Here is a 15,698-nt window from a genome sequence, read left to right as displayed (position 1 = left end):
TTGAAACAGGATCTATCTAGTCCAGACTGGCCTTGAACAGGTGAACTTCCTCCCTAGTGCTAGAATAACAAGTGTGCGCCACCACAACTGGTCCTTATTTCTTCTTTCTTTCTTTCTTTCTCTCTCTCTTTGTGTGTGTGTGTAATTTTAACAGTGCTTCAGGAGGGAGCACAAGTAAATATATTGATGAACAATTGCCACATGCCACCTGCTGGTGTAAGAGGTTGGATGCCATAAGGAGTAAAACAGATGTGTTCTGTTGTGCTTTCATAGAGGTCACATCTTAGTGCAAAGAGACAAGCAGTCAGTGGCCAGCAGGTGGGAATAAGGAAAGAGAAAGTAGGAGTAGAAGAGTGGAAGACAGTGGCAGCTAGGCATAGGCTACTTGGGGAGGCCATGCTGGTGGAGTGACACTTGATTTGGGCCTGAAGTGAGCAAAAAAGCTATGGGTAGCCATCTGGAAAGAACAGTCTAAGTGCAGTGACCAGGAAGTGCTAATACATGAGGTGGGAATGCACTTAGCATGTTGGAATGAGGAATGTGAGGCACCAGATACTAGAAAACTATACAGAGCAGAGCTAGGGGAATGGCAGGATAGCTGGAGGTCAAGGAAAAGAGGTGTGTACTCTGAGAAGACAGAGCTTGCAGCCCTTGGTAGATGCCTTTGGAGAACTGGAACAGAGTGCCCCAGCAATGGTTTTTGGGGAAGGGGTGGGGGGTGGGGATCATGAAAGAGATTGCTACAGGCCAAACTTTGAAGGCATTCTCTTTTCCCATCAGCCTAGGAGGCAGGTACTATGATCATCCCCTTCCAAGGGAGACCCCCAAGGCAGTCTGCAGTTAGTAGTAGAACAATCTGTGCTTTCACCTTTGACTTCCCTGCCCTGGGTGGTCTGGCCCCATCTGCTGCATTCTACCATCTACCCAGAAGGCTGTGCACCCCCTAAAACAGTATACACTTAAATGAGCCTTTCTTGCAACCAAACCTTTTTGGAGACCTATTCCTTTAGAACAAGGTAAGCTAGTGTTTATGAATGCAGCAGAACTTTGGCAAACTTAGGTTCTCATATCATCAAACTAGCCTACCGTGTGAATCATGGAGGGAAAAAAAGTGTCCTTTACAGTAGTGTTTTCTCATATGTTTTGCCTGGGTGGCCTTCAGCAATGTTATCTTAAGCTTACAACTTGAGTTTCACTTAAGATCATCATTCCTTTGTTTTCTCCTATTGCTGTGTTGGCTGACTATGGCTTTTGCTTTCTTAAAAATGTATACTGAATCACTCTGGTAGAAAAGTAGACGAGTTGTGAATAGTTCAGGCTTCATAGGGGAGAAATTCAGGTGACTAGTAAGCTAAATAGGATTTTAATCTCACTAATGTCAAAGAATTACTATTAAAATCATATTTTCTTCATATCACAGTGGGAATAAGTAGGTGTGACCACCTTAGTTGTCAAGGGTGACAAGGACAGGTATAGTCACATTTGTTGCTTCCTGTTTTCTCCCAGTAATGGTTTTCACCTGAGATGATTTTGCCCCCTAGTGAACATCTGCTACTGTTTGGAGACATTTTTGGTTGTCATAAATTTTGGATTCTTCTGGCATCTAGTGATTAAGGCCACCAGTGATCAAAATCCTGCATTTAGCAGGACATTCAGGAGTTAGGACAGCCCCATAATAGGAAATTGGTCCAGAGTGTCAGCAGTGCTGAAGTTGGAAAACCTCCCTTAAAGGTCATTCCTTGAAAGGACTGTATAGAATGGAGTTGTCATAAGCCCCAGTTTTTCAGCAGGGGAGAGTAGAGCTTGGTGGCACCCATGACTTAAAGTTGTATTGCAGTACTGTTAGTGTTCCATGATGGTAACAGTGATAGAAGATCCATACTCTGCTTACCTGTGCCAGGCTTGAGTTATGTACTACATATAAGCTCACTTAATTCTCAGTGACTCTAAAGGGTAGGCCTTCCTATCAACTCCTTTTTACAAGAGAAGAGACAGGCACAGAGAAGTCAAGATCTGTAGTTTGTCTTATATTGGTCCTCAATTTTGGAAGTTCATACATTTAGTCTTTAGACAGATTTACCCAGTGTAAGAGTGTCTGTAGGATTTCTCTAAAGCTCAGCGTCAAAAAGGTAATATCATACCCACACAGTTCTTTCTAGTTCAGGAGTGGGGTCAACCAGGCTTTTGCAGCAAGGTAAACATTGTACCCTCAGATACATCTGTACAGTTGTCCTGTGCTCCTCATTGATTCAATTAGCAAACACTTATTTTTCACCAACTACCTACCCATAAAAGTAGTTTTCTGGTAAAGATTGAACAAATCTAAGCCACAGCCCTAAAGCCACTATGCATTTGAGGCCCATCTTTACAGTAACCTGCTGTTATTTAGTACTGGGTCCAATTCCATCTGCAACACCTTCAGGGAATCTGCTTTCTAGTCTAGACTACTTCTGTGTTTGTGTTTCCATCATTCTATCAGAGACCTAGCTCCAGTGCCTCTAGCTGCCTCCCTTCTGTCATCTGATGAGCGCACAAGTCCCTGGAAGAAAGTTCCCTTTTCATTTAACCTACCTCTATCCCCACTCTGGATTGCAGGGCAATCTATTGAGGTGACCTTTATTGATAATGCATTTACTTGTTTTGGATCACCCTATCTTAGTAGAGTAACCTAATCATGGCAGGTGCTGTGTTTGGAGGGATAAATAGGATCTTGCTGATTTCTAAAAAGTTAACACTCTGCACTCTTCTCCTTTAACTGCCTTTTTGCTGAATTATAATGGGCTGCCAGAATCTAATCCCCCTTATTAGGTTCTGGGGAAATGCTGGATGTAGAAGCAATCCAGTCTAAAAGCCAGTTGTCAGCAAGTGGCCTCATGGTCCAACTTTCTGTGGAAATTTGCATGTGCTTGGATTAATAGACTGTTGAGGTTACAGGTGTGCTTGGGTTGGTGCTACGGTGCTGTAGAATTCAGGGCCTACTGTCGAGAGGCAAATGTTCAGTAGTTGGAACTCTATTCTTGATAGTGCATAAAGCTGTCTTCTGCAGTGGGGTGAGTGCTGCTTCTTCCCTTTTAGATTTTGTACTGATAATTTTTATTAGCATAATTCCTTTGACCTTTTGGCATCCTCTCTTGGGGGCTTGGATTGGGCTGGGGACTGCATTGATGCTGGGAAGTAGTAGTTCTTGGTGTTGCTCTGCCAGGTGACAGAGGACCCTGCATAGTGGTGGGCTGCTTAGAGGAGTCTCTGACCCTCTGCAGGAATACTGTCTTCCTAGCTAATTTGGCTGGCTGGACCCAGTGCTACTTCTTGTTTCTTTCTGGAGAGGAGAAAATAACTTCAACTAGGTTCAGTCTGTGTTGTCTTTTCTGCTGCAGAAACTGCTCATTGCCTTTAGAGATGCTCTGTGGGATGCACTGGTGGTTGTGTAGGTGACAAGCCTGTCTAGGGCTTGGCCATAGCAGCTTTGTGGGCCCTGAGAAGGTGCTGTGAACAAAGACCCTACCTAGGGTCAGGCAGATAAGGATGAGGTGGTTGAGCTCCCCTGCTCCTGACCTCCTAGGGGAGGGAAAGCCCTCCTCTGTGGGTTCCTTGACAGCAGCACCTGCAGAGCAGCCGAGCCAGGGGAGGTTTGCTAGCCTGGAGGGAGGCAGCTGCTGCAGAGGTTGCCATGTCAAAGGCCTTGGGGAAGTGGAAGCTGGAGAAAGGGCTCTGACCCAAGGAACAAATAGAGGTAAGGAGAGAAAAAGAAACTAGGGGAAATAGTTTTCAAGAGGGAATTATTTATTTGGCTGTTTTTGAAATTGAGATGGAGGTGAGTGACTTGCTGAAGTTTTCCCTCTGGGCTCCCTTTCCAGTGTAAAATGTGTACTTCCTGACTCCTTGTTATATAGAATGGGAAACCTTTTGCTCTCTTTAACTCTTGTTCTTAAAAAAATTAAAGAAAAGGATGTCCCTGAGTGTGCTAGTCCATATCTAGGAACACTGTTGCTTATTGGAGTGTGTATAAGTAGAAATATAGTTTCACTTTTTCTTCTCTGTACGTTCTTGATGTTGGAGGTAGTGCACTGACTCCTGAGCACGTTTCATCAGATGATTACAAATACACACCTTTCGTCCCCGACACTTGTGAGCTACTGTGAACAAAATCAAATATACTGCAGCTCCTCCTGTGTTCCTCAAGTGTTTTGTAGCAATGTATGTGTTGTTTGTAATTTCACTCTGTGATATGGCTTCTAATAAAATTAATACTTATTTTTAAGTGCTTCAGATGGAATTATGGATTATATATACTTTTTTATTTAAAAACTGAAATAATAATAATAAGTGTTCTTATAGCGTTGGCCTAAATCAGTGTGTGAGACATCTCTGTTGAATACATTTTTCAAGACTTTTATTTTGATACATTTGCCCTTGCTAAGAGTTGACTTGCCAGTCCTCCTGTACACACACACACACACACACACACACACACACACACACACACACACAACCTTAGTTCCTTATTGCCTGTGTTGGCTGCACAGTGAACTCTTTGGAGCTGTCTTGTACAGGGCTCCAGGCTCAGAAATTCCAGGGCTCTGCCTGGCAGTCTCTGGGACATTCCAACAAGAGCCAGATGAAAGCCAGAGCACCCAGTCAGGAGCCATCCTTAGTTTACAGAGGTGCCAGAGATGGTTGTCCTTTTGAGATTGGTAAGTTCAAGGAGAAAAAAAGATGGTGTTACTGGACAGAGTCAACAGAAGTGGGTTTGGCCTTCTTTGGTTCTGTGAAAGATGCTGGTGTTTTGGAGGCAATGTACACAGGGTACAGAGGCTGTTGTGGGTGGTGTTACCTTCCTATCCTGGTATCAGTTAATTCTGGGATCTGCTTACCTGCCAAAGATGCTGCTGGGCTATAGAGAGAAAGGGAAAGAGGAGAGAGAGGGAGAGGGGGAGGGGGAGGGAGAGGGAGAGGGAGAGAGAGAGAGAGAGAGAGAGAGAGAGAGAGAGAGAGAGAAAGAAAGAAATGGGGATGGAATAAAGACCTCTAGCTAGTGAAGGATTGAAGGGGTGATACAGGTTCTTTTGTCCTGCATCAAATCTCACCCATTAAGCTTCAGTGTTTATTTTTTATTTATTTATTTTATTATTCATATGTGCATACAAGGCTTGGTTCATTTCTCCCCCCTGCCCCCACCCCCTCCCTTACCACCCAGTCCGCCCCCTCCCTCTCCCCCCCCAATACCCAGCAGAAACTATTTTGCCCTTATTTCTAATTTTGTTGTAGAGAGAGTATAAGCAATAATAGGAAGGAACAAGGGTTTTTGCTGGTTGAGATAAGGATAGCTATACAGGGCATTGACTCACATTGATTTCCTGTGCGTGGGTGTTACCTTCTAGGTTAATTCTTCTTGAACTAACCTTTTCTCTAGTATCTGGTCCCCTTTTCCTATTGGCCTCAGTTGCTTTAAGGTATCTGCTTTAGTTTCTCTGCGTTGAGGGCAACAAATGCTAGCTAGTTTTTTAGGTGTCTTACCTATCCTCACCCCTCCCTTGTGTGCTCTCACTTTTATCTTGTGCTCAAAGTCCAATCCCCTTGTTGTGTTTGCCCTTGATCTAATGTCTGCATATGAGGGAGAACATACGATTTTTGGTCTTTTGGGCCAGGCTAACCTCACTCAGAATGATGTTCTCCAATTCCATCCATTTACCAGCGAATGATAACATTTCGTTCTTCTTCATTTTTCTTTTATTATTCATATGTGCATACAAGGCTTGGTTCATTTCTCCCCCCTGCCCCCACCCCCTCCCTTACCACCCAGTCCGCCCCCTCCCTCTCCCCCCCCCCAATACCCAGCAGAAACTATTTTGCCCTTATTTCTAATTTTGTTGTAGAGAGAGTATAAGCAATAATAGGAAGGAACAAGGGTTTTTGCTGGTTGAGATAAGGATAGCTATACAGGGCATTGACTCACATTGATTTCCTGTGCGTGGGTGTTACCTTCTAGGTTAATTCTTCTTGAACTAACCTTTTCTCCAGTACCTGTTCCCCTTTTCCTATTGGCCTCAGTTGCTTTTAAGGTATCTGCTTTAGTTTCTCTGCGTTGAGGGCAAAGCGTCAGTGTTTAGATTTTGCTATTGGTTGGTCTTACGGCTGTTGAAGGCTATTTTAGTGTATTTAGAACTTACTTGACCTGCATTAGGGGTCTTGTAAGAATGTTTAATTCCAGTGTGTACTTTTACTTGCCTTATTGTGTGCCTCCTAAAGTAGTAGACATTCATGCCATCTACATGTGTCTGTATCTCCCTCTTTTTGTCACTCTCCTTAGGCCCTATTTCTCTTGAATGTCATGGGACATTGTCTATAAGCATCCCTGAGTTTTGCGTCTTGCTGTCCTTCTGGAAAGTCTGTGATTGAGTACACAATACTGGTGGCAGGCCTGAGTAGAGCATCTTGAACATGTATTAGAAGAGCTTTTGGAGCACTGACCCATTCATGTCTCTCCAAAAGGACCCATCCAGAGTCACCTGTTAACATGTCATTGTCAAGTCTCCTTCTAACTGGAATGATTCTCCTGCCTTGACACTTTGGTTGATTACAGGCAGGTATTTTTGTAGAGCATCCCTCACATTTTGTCTGGTGTTTCCTTTCAATTGGATAAAGGGTTCACATCTTTGCCGGAATAGCACAGAAGGGATGCTGGCATCTTCTCTGCATCTTGTGAGATGCAGGGTTTCGGTTTGTCCCATTACCAGTGATGTTCGCTTTAATCATTAGATTAAGATAGTGCCTGCCAGGGATTTTGACTGTGAAGTCTTTGTAATTAAGAATATTATACTTTTGAAACTACATGAAACTTTTACTTATTTCAGACTGTCAAACTTTACTGCCATCAGTATTGACTCATGGCTACCCATTTTATTCAGTAGGTTATCATCCTTTATTGTCATCAGTTTATTTTGATACTTCTATTGTCCCAATTTGGCCTGTGGGACCCCTCTGGTTGACTTCTTGTGTCTTTCTCAATGTCCACATTACTCTGTTCCTTGTGCTCTGGTACTACAGGCTGTCCCCAACTCTTGATGTACTTCCTCTGCCCCAGACCTGGCATCTGCTTTTTCTTCACAGAGGCCTGCTTCCTTTTTGTGGCATTTAGTAATCAGAAGCTCAGTCTGGGTACCAAGTATATTGTTGTTAGAGTGTTATTGTACCTAGGTCCTCTCAATTGACCAGGTTACAGAATGGACAGACATGCATAAAGAGGCATGTGTGTTTTTGGTACGCCACTTTTATATCTCTCTATGTAGAAAACCATGAGTTTATTCTAGTATCCCAATTCCAATATTGTGTTATTTTGGTTTCTCCTTTTCCAAATGGCTAACTGCATTTTCTAACAATGGTGTTCCTAGATCACAGGTTCCTTCATTGTTTTTGGCCGTACTGGGGTTTGAACTGGAGGTCTCATTCTATTACTTGAGCCAGTTCACCAGCCCTAATGTTTTATTAATTAATTAACTTATTTGTTTATTTGGTGGGACTGGGGTTTGAACTTAGAGGTTCTCTTTCAAAGCAGGCACTTTTCTACTTGAGCCTTGCCTCCAGCCCTATTTCTTGTGTTTTTAAATTGACTTTTAATTTTATACATTCTCACCAGTTGAGTAGTCTCTTCCCTCCTTGCAACAACTGAGTGGTAACTCCTGTCCTGGTGTCTCATAGAATAAGGACTGCTTGAGGATGAATATCTGTCCATGTGTCTAAGGGAAGTTTAGTTAATCGTCTGTGGCTTTAGTGTCTGTGTCCTAACATATTGATATGTTTTCCAAACAGAGAAAAACTCTTGTTTTATACTAACTTCTATCTTAGCTATTCTTTGTTAGATGAAGTTCTTAAGCTCTGATATGGTCAAATGAGTCAATATCTTCTTCCTTAATGGTCTCTACAGTTTGTGTCATTGTAGCTTTTCTTGTCCACTTTTCTCTCAAATCACAGGTTTTACTTTTTGATCTTCTAGGTCCTCAAGACTCGATTGTTTGCATCCAGATCTCTAATCCAGCTCAGATTTATTTTGGGATATGGTGTGAGGTAGGGATCAAACTTTGTTTTTTGTTTTTTCAAAATGAGTAGCAAATTAGCCTAGTTTTGTTAATAGATATTTTTCCTTATTGATTCAAAATGGCACTTGTATCAATCAACAAGCTCATAGGTACATGTAAGTTTGTTTCATTTATTGGTTTGTCTTTTCATTAGCAAATAACAAGTACCGATTATCATTATTTTGTAGTATATGTCTTTTAATTTAGGTGAATACCATCTTTTAAGTGAATTTGAGAATCCTTTTATAGTTTTAAAAAAACAAAAACAAAACCTGCTGGGATGTGGTATTATTTTCCTGTGACTGCTGTAATAAATGACCACAAACATGGTAGCTACAACAACAGAAATTTCCTTTCTCACAATTCTGGAAGCTATTCCAAAATCTGGAAGGGCCACTCTCCCTCCAGGGGCTGTAGAGGAGTGTTTGCCTCTTGGAGCCTCTGGTGGCTGCCCCACTTTCTTTAACTTGTATCTATGTCACCCCATCTTTGCCTCCATCTGCATAGCTTTTTCCTTCATGTGTCTTATTGCTCCCCCTCTCTCTTAGAAGGACACTTGTTATGAACTTGGAGGAAAGCAAGCATCTTTTGTGGTAAGTCTCCTAAGCTGAGACTTGGCATCATGTCTAATTCAGGCTCTTATGTGAGCGTGTCTGTGTGTGTGTGTGTGTGTGTGTGTGTGTGTAAGTGTGTGTAATTTTTGCTGACAGCCTGAACTTGCTTTCTTCAGTGTTCCTAGGCCTTCGTTATAATAGCAGGGTTTTCTAGACACACAGTTATCTGCAGATAGGGGTATTTGTCTTCTTGCTTAGCTATGTCTCCTGGGATTGCATGTTTACCAGTCTTTGACAATAGTAACATCTTTGTCATTTTGTTACTTATTTTAATATAATTTTACCTTTTCACTAAATATGTTACTTCCAGGAAATACTGTTCATATAGCCACTTCCTGATGTTGAACTCCATAGGAAGGAAGGAATCAATGCTCAATTTTGCCAGGTTTTTTTTTTAGTACTTTTTAAATGACCATAAATGACCATCAGTCAGTCATATATATTCCTCCTTTCAGCTATATACCCATTTTCTAGAATTAAATCTATTTTATTGCTACATCCATAGAATAGACCCTTCCAAGTCATAGTGTCTTGTTCTCTCAATTCAGTAATGGATTTATTGGGCTGTTGTTTTATTTAAAATTTTACATGTTTACAAAATGGCTTATGGTTGGTAATCTCTTCTCTGCAACATCCATCCATTGTTTTGAGGGAGGCAAACCATACCTTGATTTTCCTCTGGGGAACCTTCCTTTCCACCAGGTACAGCCATGTGTTTTGGATAGAATGGCTCAGCTGCATGAGTGAATGAAGGTTTGTTGTGGCTTATAGACATGCTACATCCCCTTGTTCCCCTTGGCTATTGTTATTGTTCTCCTAATGGGCTTAGAACCCAATTACTGCCAGTGAGATACAAAAATAATTTGTGAGGCCCCCATGAGGCAAAGAAGCTCTGTTTCCTTGGGAGCTACCAAAAGATGTAATTATTGCCCTTTGTAGCACTTCTTGTTTCAGAACCAGGCAAAGATAATACTGTATCATTGTGGTCTTTTGTGTGTCTTTCTTCAGTCTTTGTCATACTAGAGTTAACTGCTCATTTTCAATTTTTTTTAACTTTGCTTTTTTGAGGCAGGGTGTCACTATATAGCCCAAGCTGGCCTTATACTACAATCCTCTTGCCTCAGCCTCCTGGTTGCTGGAGTTACAAGGATGTGTCACCACCACCCAGCTTTTAATTGTTCTTCAGTCGCTTTTTCAGAGACACTGGCTTTGATTGACCCATTCAATACATTTATTTAGTAATTCCTTCTACTCTTTTTTGGCTTTCTCTTTACATCTTGCCCAGAATGCTTAGTTCATTTATCTTTATTCTTTTCTACAATAAAATTTGTAAGTTTTTCTGGTGTAGCTTTAGCAGTGTCCCGTACACTTTAATAAGTAGTGCTCCTTGCTCTTTTCTTTTCTCTTAGGCAGTACTGGGGTTTGAATTCAGGGCCTCACACTTGCTAGGCAGGTGCTCTTACCACTTGAGCCACTCCACCATCCCTCTCTTTTTCTTTTTAAAATCGTTTTAGAGCCACACCTGTAATCCTAGCTACACGATAGGCAGAGATCAGGAGAATTGCAGTTCAAAGCCAGTCCGAGCAAATAGTTCTTGAGAGCCTATCTCAAAAATACCTAAACAAGAAAAAGACTGGTGGAATAGCTCAAGTGGTAGAGCGCCTGCCTAGTAAGTGTTACGCCATGAGTTTAAACCCTGGTACCACAAAAAAAAAAAAAAGAAGAAGAAAGAAAGAAAATAATCTTTTAAAGAAAAGTTTAAAGCATACCAAAAAGCAGAAGAGAATAACCTCTCAAATACTTATCACCCAGCTTTAACAGTTCCCCATACTTAGATGATTTTTTTTTTTTCTGATGAGACTGGGGTTTGAACTCAGGGCTTTGCATTTGCAAAGTAGGCACTCTACTGCTTGAGCCACACTTCCAGTCCATTTTGCTCAGGTTATTTTTGGAGATGTGAGTCTAGTGAGCTGTCTGCCCATGTTGGCCTTGAACCATGATCCTCCCAATCTCAGCCTTCCAAGTAGCTAGGATTACAGGAGTGACCCACTGGTGCCCAGCCCATTCTCTGCTTTTTGGTTTGAGTGTTTTCAAGCAAATTTCAGATTTAATGTCATTTTCATGTGTTATCTTCAGTAGATGTGAGGTTTAAAAAAATCATGATCACCTTACCATTATCATACCTGACAAAATTCACTATACTTTGTTAAATCACATAACATCTATTCTATGTTCAGTTTTCTTCAAATGTCACAAAAAGTAGTTTTACACTTGGCTTGTTTGAGTCAAAATCCATAGGTCTCCACATTGGGTTTGAAAATTCGTAACAATTCCCTTTCTTCTTTTCAAAAAAATTTCTTCTTTGGTGTACTGAGATTTGAACACTAGACCTTGTGCTGGCTATGTAGGTGTTCTGTCCCCTAAGGCACATTCCTAGTCTCAAACTACCCTCCTTTCCTTCCTTCCTCCTTTCTCTCTTTGTTGTTGTTGTCTAACTCTGATACTGGGGTTTGAACTCAGGACCTTGTGCTCACTAGACAGGCATGCAGAAATTTTTTTCTCAATACCATTTATTTATGAAAGCAGTAAGGCATCTGTGCTGTGGGATGTGATGTCCACATTCTGGATTTGGTTAACTGTGTTGTTGCATGCTCTTCAACATACTTTTCTTATCCTCATATTTCCTATAAACTGGCAGCTAGGGCTAAATGCTTAATTGGTTCCAGGTTTTTTTTTTTTTTTTTTTTGAGGGCATCAGGAATGTTTCATACTGTGATTCATTAGGAGGCGTGGTGTCTGGTATAGGACTGGTCAGTGGATGCAGTTACAGCAGGCTGATTCCATCCTTTATGGGGTCTTTACCAACTAGTTATTTAATGGATTTAACAGCTATTTTTCTTGGTGCTTATATCAATTATTTCATTGGTATATTGCTTCCTATTGCAGCTGTTGAAATTATCTCAGTGTAACTGAAATCAGTATCACGGGGCTAGAGTCAGGGTATCACTGGGACTGCTCCTTACAGAGGCTCCAGGGGGCCCCTTGCCTTTACCAGTTTATGAGGCATTCTTTGATAATGACTCCTTCCTCCATCATTTTTGTTTTGGTTTGGTTTTGGTGGTGCTGGGGATGGACTCAGGACCTTGTGCATTCTAGGCAAGCACTCTACCACTAGCCTGGCCTGGCCTGGCCTGAACTGGTGATCCTTGTGCATCCTCCTGGCCTCTGAAGTGCTGGGATCACAGGCATGCTGTACCACACCCAATCACTACATCTTTTATGTACATGATGTAAAGGATACTTGTGATTGCACTTAGGTCCCACCCATAAATAAGGTAGTCTTCCCATCTCAAGAGTCTTAATTCTTATCTGTAACATTTACAGGTTCTAGGAATTAGGACTTGAATAAAGGTTTTTTTAAATTCTGTTTCTACATTTATTAGTTGCCATTCTTATTTAAAGAAGGGTTTCTCTTATCAATTTTGGTTATCTCAAAATATGGTCCCTACTAGAGAAAGCAGAAATGAATGATTTTTTTTTCCCCTTTATCAGTGCTGAGAATGCATTGGGACTAACAACTTTCAAAAGTGAAATGTGAGTTTGTAGCTTTAGCCCTCTAGAATTATAAATTTGTTAGTATGTAGATAGTTGCATTTTAGCCCATTTCAGCCATTTTTAGGGACTTGAGTTATCCCCCTGTAGTTGTCTTCCCTGTTTCTTGGTCTTTGGCTGCTCCCTTGCTTTCTGCTGTGACAGCTGATCCTAACCGGATCTGCTCAGGCCTAGAGTTGGCCATGTCTCTATGTCTCTAAGGGTCCCTAGTCCCCTCAGCGGGAATGGTACTGGCCACCATGGTCTATGACCAGGGATACTCACTGCCACTGAGCTGCTTCTCTTCCCCCCACCTCCCCCATTTTAAGAGGGGAAAAAAAGACATCATGAATGCAGACATTTTCAATTCAAATAATAATTTATATGGTTTTTATTTCAGTGTATATCTTTTTCTTATGCTGAAAATCTTGGTTCGTAGTAAGATAAATTTGATTACCAAGTCACATTAGAGTATAACAGACATGCAAAGAACTATGTATATCTTTAGTGTATACATCTCAATGAATTTTCAATGACTAAGCCAACTCATATAACCAACATCAGGATGAGGAAAGGGGACATGATTTATCTTCATTTATTTTAGAGATCTCTGATTTGTATGGTTCAGATGCACTTGGGTTCCATCCCTGTCTTCCCTCCCTTCATCCCTTCTCCTGTTGTTTCCTTCTACTGATTCTTTTTGAAAATATAAACAGACATATATGCCCTTATATTTCTTTACTCTTTCTCTCCAAAGGTAGCATAGTCTGTGCTTGCTTTTTCTTTGATTGTGTGCCCTGAAGACTATGCACAGCAGTGGGGGGATACACTCCCATGCTGTGTGTAGACTCACTCATGAATGGAGTATGGTTTGTCTATCTCGATTCCTTCTGAAAGTTGTGTTTGTTTCCAAATGTTTTTAGCTCTCTCCTTTTCAGTGCCTTTGTCTTGCCCTTCTAAAATACATTCTTCACATGCTAGCTAGATTACCTCTTCATCTAATGCTGGAGTTTCCTACCACCACTCTTATCCCATGTGGTGCTTAAGATCTGCCTGAGGTGTCTGTAGAGGGCACTCCTGCCTCCCTTGTTGCTGATTTGCCTTCTGCTGTCCTGCTTCCTCCCTTTGTGGCTCCTGAGCCATGGAGAAAAATCCTTGTCTTCCTTTCCTCTTTGTGTGCTTCTGGTTTTTTAGTAGTAGAAATTGGAGTTTGTCCTTGCCCTACCCAGCTCTCTCGCTTAACAGATGAAACATCCAAGTTCCTGTCCCCATGTGAATCATGTTTTCTCTTACATGATAGTATCCTACTCTGAGTCTAGTATTTCAGATGTCTAGTTTAGAATAGAGGAAAATGCCTGTTTTGGTCAGATATTATTATAACTTAATGTTAAATTTGTTCTGTGCATAGACAGAGACATGAGGGTTTCCGGGAAGTCTTTAAATCCAAAAGTGAGATTTAATCCTTAAGAGTAGACCTCAGAGAAGATAGTACTGGAAGAGATGAGACCGTCTTACCAACTCATTTAACAACCAAGGAAACTGGCTAAGTGAAGTGGGTGACATGCCTAGTGTCACCAAACACATGGTACCCTCTGAGTGCCTTATTGCTTTATACTCTGGAGAGGAGATAACCCAAAAACTTGATTTTTCTGATATGTTTTCCTTCTTTATGGAAAAGTATTACCTTTCTATTTGGTTTTTATTGTTTTGGTTTTGCAGTACTAGGGACTGAACTTAGGGCCTTGTGCATGTTAAGTGAACACTTTTACCAACTGAGCCTTGCCCAGGCTGGCCTGGAACTCAAAATTGTCCTAACCTTCATCTCCCAAGTATCTAGGATTACAGGCATGCACTACCATGCCTGGCTCCTGTTTGGATAAGACTAGTCCCAAGCTTAATCTTTCAGATTCTTAAGTATTTCCACCCATGGCTTTATCTAACTTTGTATCCATAACAAAGCTTTTTATAAACATTAGCTAAGCTAAGTCTAGCTCGTGGAACTTTGTAGGAAGAAAATTAAAATTTTAGGAATCAAAAAATCCTCAAGTATAAATTGTTTCCCTTGGTCAAACTTCAAATTATTTTGTTTCTTATAGTTCAATGGGAATTATAGTAAGTAAAAAGTATTTCTTTAATTGCAGAACTGAACAGGAAAGCTCCCCTACAGCCATTCCATTATCACCCTGCTTTTGTTGCCTTCTCCCCAGAAACAGCCTTACAATTGGCAGGGGAGGACCACCTGTGGGCTCCAAGCCTATGATTTAAGATTGTGGCCCAGGAATCACATTGGGGAGTTCCACTACGAAGCGGTGGTTAGATTCTCTAACAAGTCAGCTAAAGGACGTTTAGGTGGAGGAGCCCCTCAGGAAACTATGCAAGACAAGCCATTCTGGTGGAGCCCACCTCTGAGGTTGGCATTGGCTGTGCCCACTTGTTCCTGAGGAGCCAGTGCAAGAAAATGTGCTCGCTCTCAGGGCCTGTTTCTTTGTGCCAGGTAAAGTGTGTCTCAACAGGTTGCTCCTGATCATTCCTGGGTGTGGTGCTATAGCTTGACACCTTTACCCTGTGTTATTCTCCAGATTCTCAAAGACAGCACTATATTGTTCTCCTGATGCCCACAGGTTTGTGGGTAATTCAAGTCTCAGCTTTTCTGTAGCCACCAATCCTCCACAAAAACATTGACAATATTTCCATATATATATATATATATATATATACACACTGTTCTTGTGTGCTGGCTTCCCAGTTTCATGTTCTCTAGCTATACTGTGGAACTGTTGTTTTCCCCTGTCCTTCAGTCAGGCTGCCCTCCCTTACCAGCTACTGGTGTTGGTGTTGCTCGGCACAATTCTTGCCTTTCTTTTTTACTCTTCATGACTAGAGTGTCCTTACAAACTTGTCATTACAAGTCCTTACAAACACAGCTGGCTATGTGTGAATAAAACTCAGAGCTGCCCTTTCTATTGGGTGCCACTAGATGTGGGCTTGAAGCTCTCTTACTGACTAGTCAAGCTTCATGTTCACTGCTGAGCATTTGGTAGACTGCTGCAGCCTCAGGCCTCCCACTTGAAATGGCTCTGCTGGTTGGGTTCAACTTACTTTGTTTTTTCATAAACCCAACTTAGACTGAAACTATGATTTTCAATATCCATTTCCTTTAAGTGGATCAAAAATTTTAAAAACTTAGGGACTAGCAAAGTAGCTCAAGTGGTAGAGTGCCTGTCTAGCAAGCATGAGGCCCTGAGTTCAAACCCCAATACTGCAAAAAAAAAAAAAAAAAAAAAAGAATTTAAGAAACTTAAAAGCAATTACAATGTATGATTCTTTGAGATTTTAAGGATTTCCCCCCAACTGACATTTTTAAAAAGCAGTTTGTGCTTCCTGAAAATTTCAGTGTGGTAAACTTAATGTTTCCTGG

General features: G+C 41.3%; 1 protein-coding gene across 2 annotated transcripts in view; it reads left to right on the top strand.

Moving 5' to 3' along the window:
* The window catches only part of Hdlbp (high density lipoprotein binding protein), a 64,511-nt gene that overhangs the window by 6,362 nt on the left and 42,451 nt on the right, over positions 1-15,698 (top strand). The window contains exon 2 of one of the 2 annotated variants that reach the window (XM_074072266.1): positions 7,994-8,064. The exons of the other annotated variant lie outside the window; for it this stretch is intronic. The gene's annotated coding sequence lies outside the window, so the exon portion shown is untranslated. The remainder of the gene's footprint in view (positions 1-7,993; positions 8,065-15,698) is intronic. 2 annotated transcript variants of the gene reach the window in all.

Source organism: Castor canadensis, chromosome 4, assembly GCF_047511655.1.
Source record: "Castor canadensis chromosome 4, mCasCan1.hap1v2, whole genome shotgun sequence".
Taxonomy (NCBI): Eukaryota; Metazoa; Chordata; class Mammalia; order Rodentia; family Castoridae; genus Castor; species Castor canadensis.
This window is presented reverse-complemented; position numbering and strand designations above follow the sequence as displayed.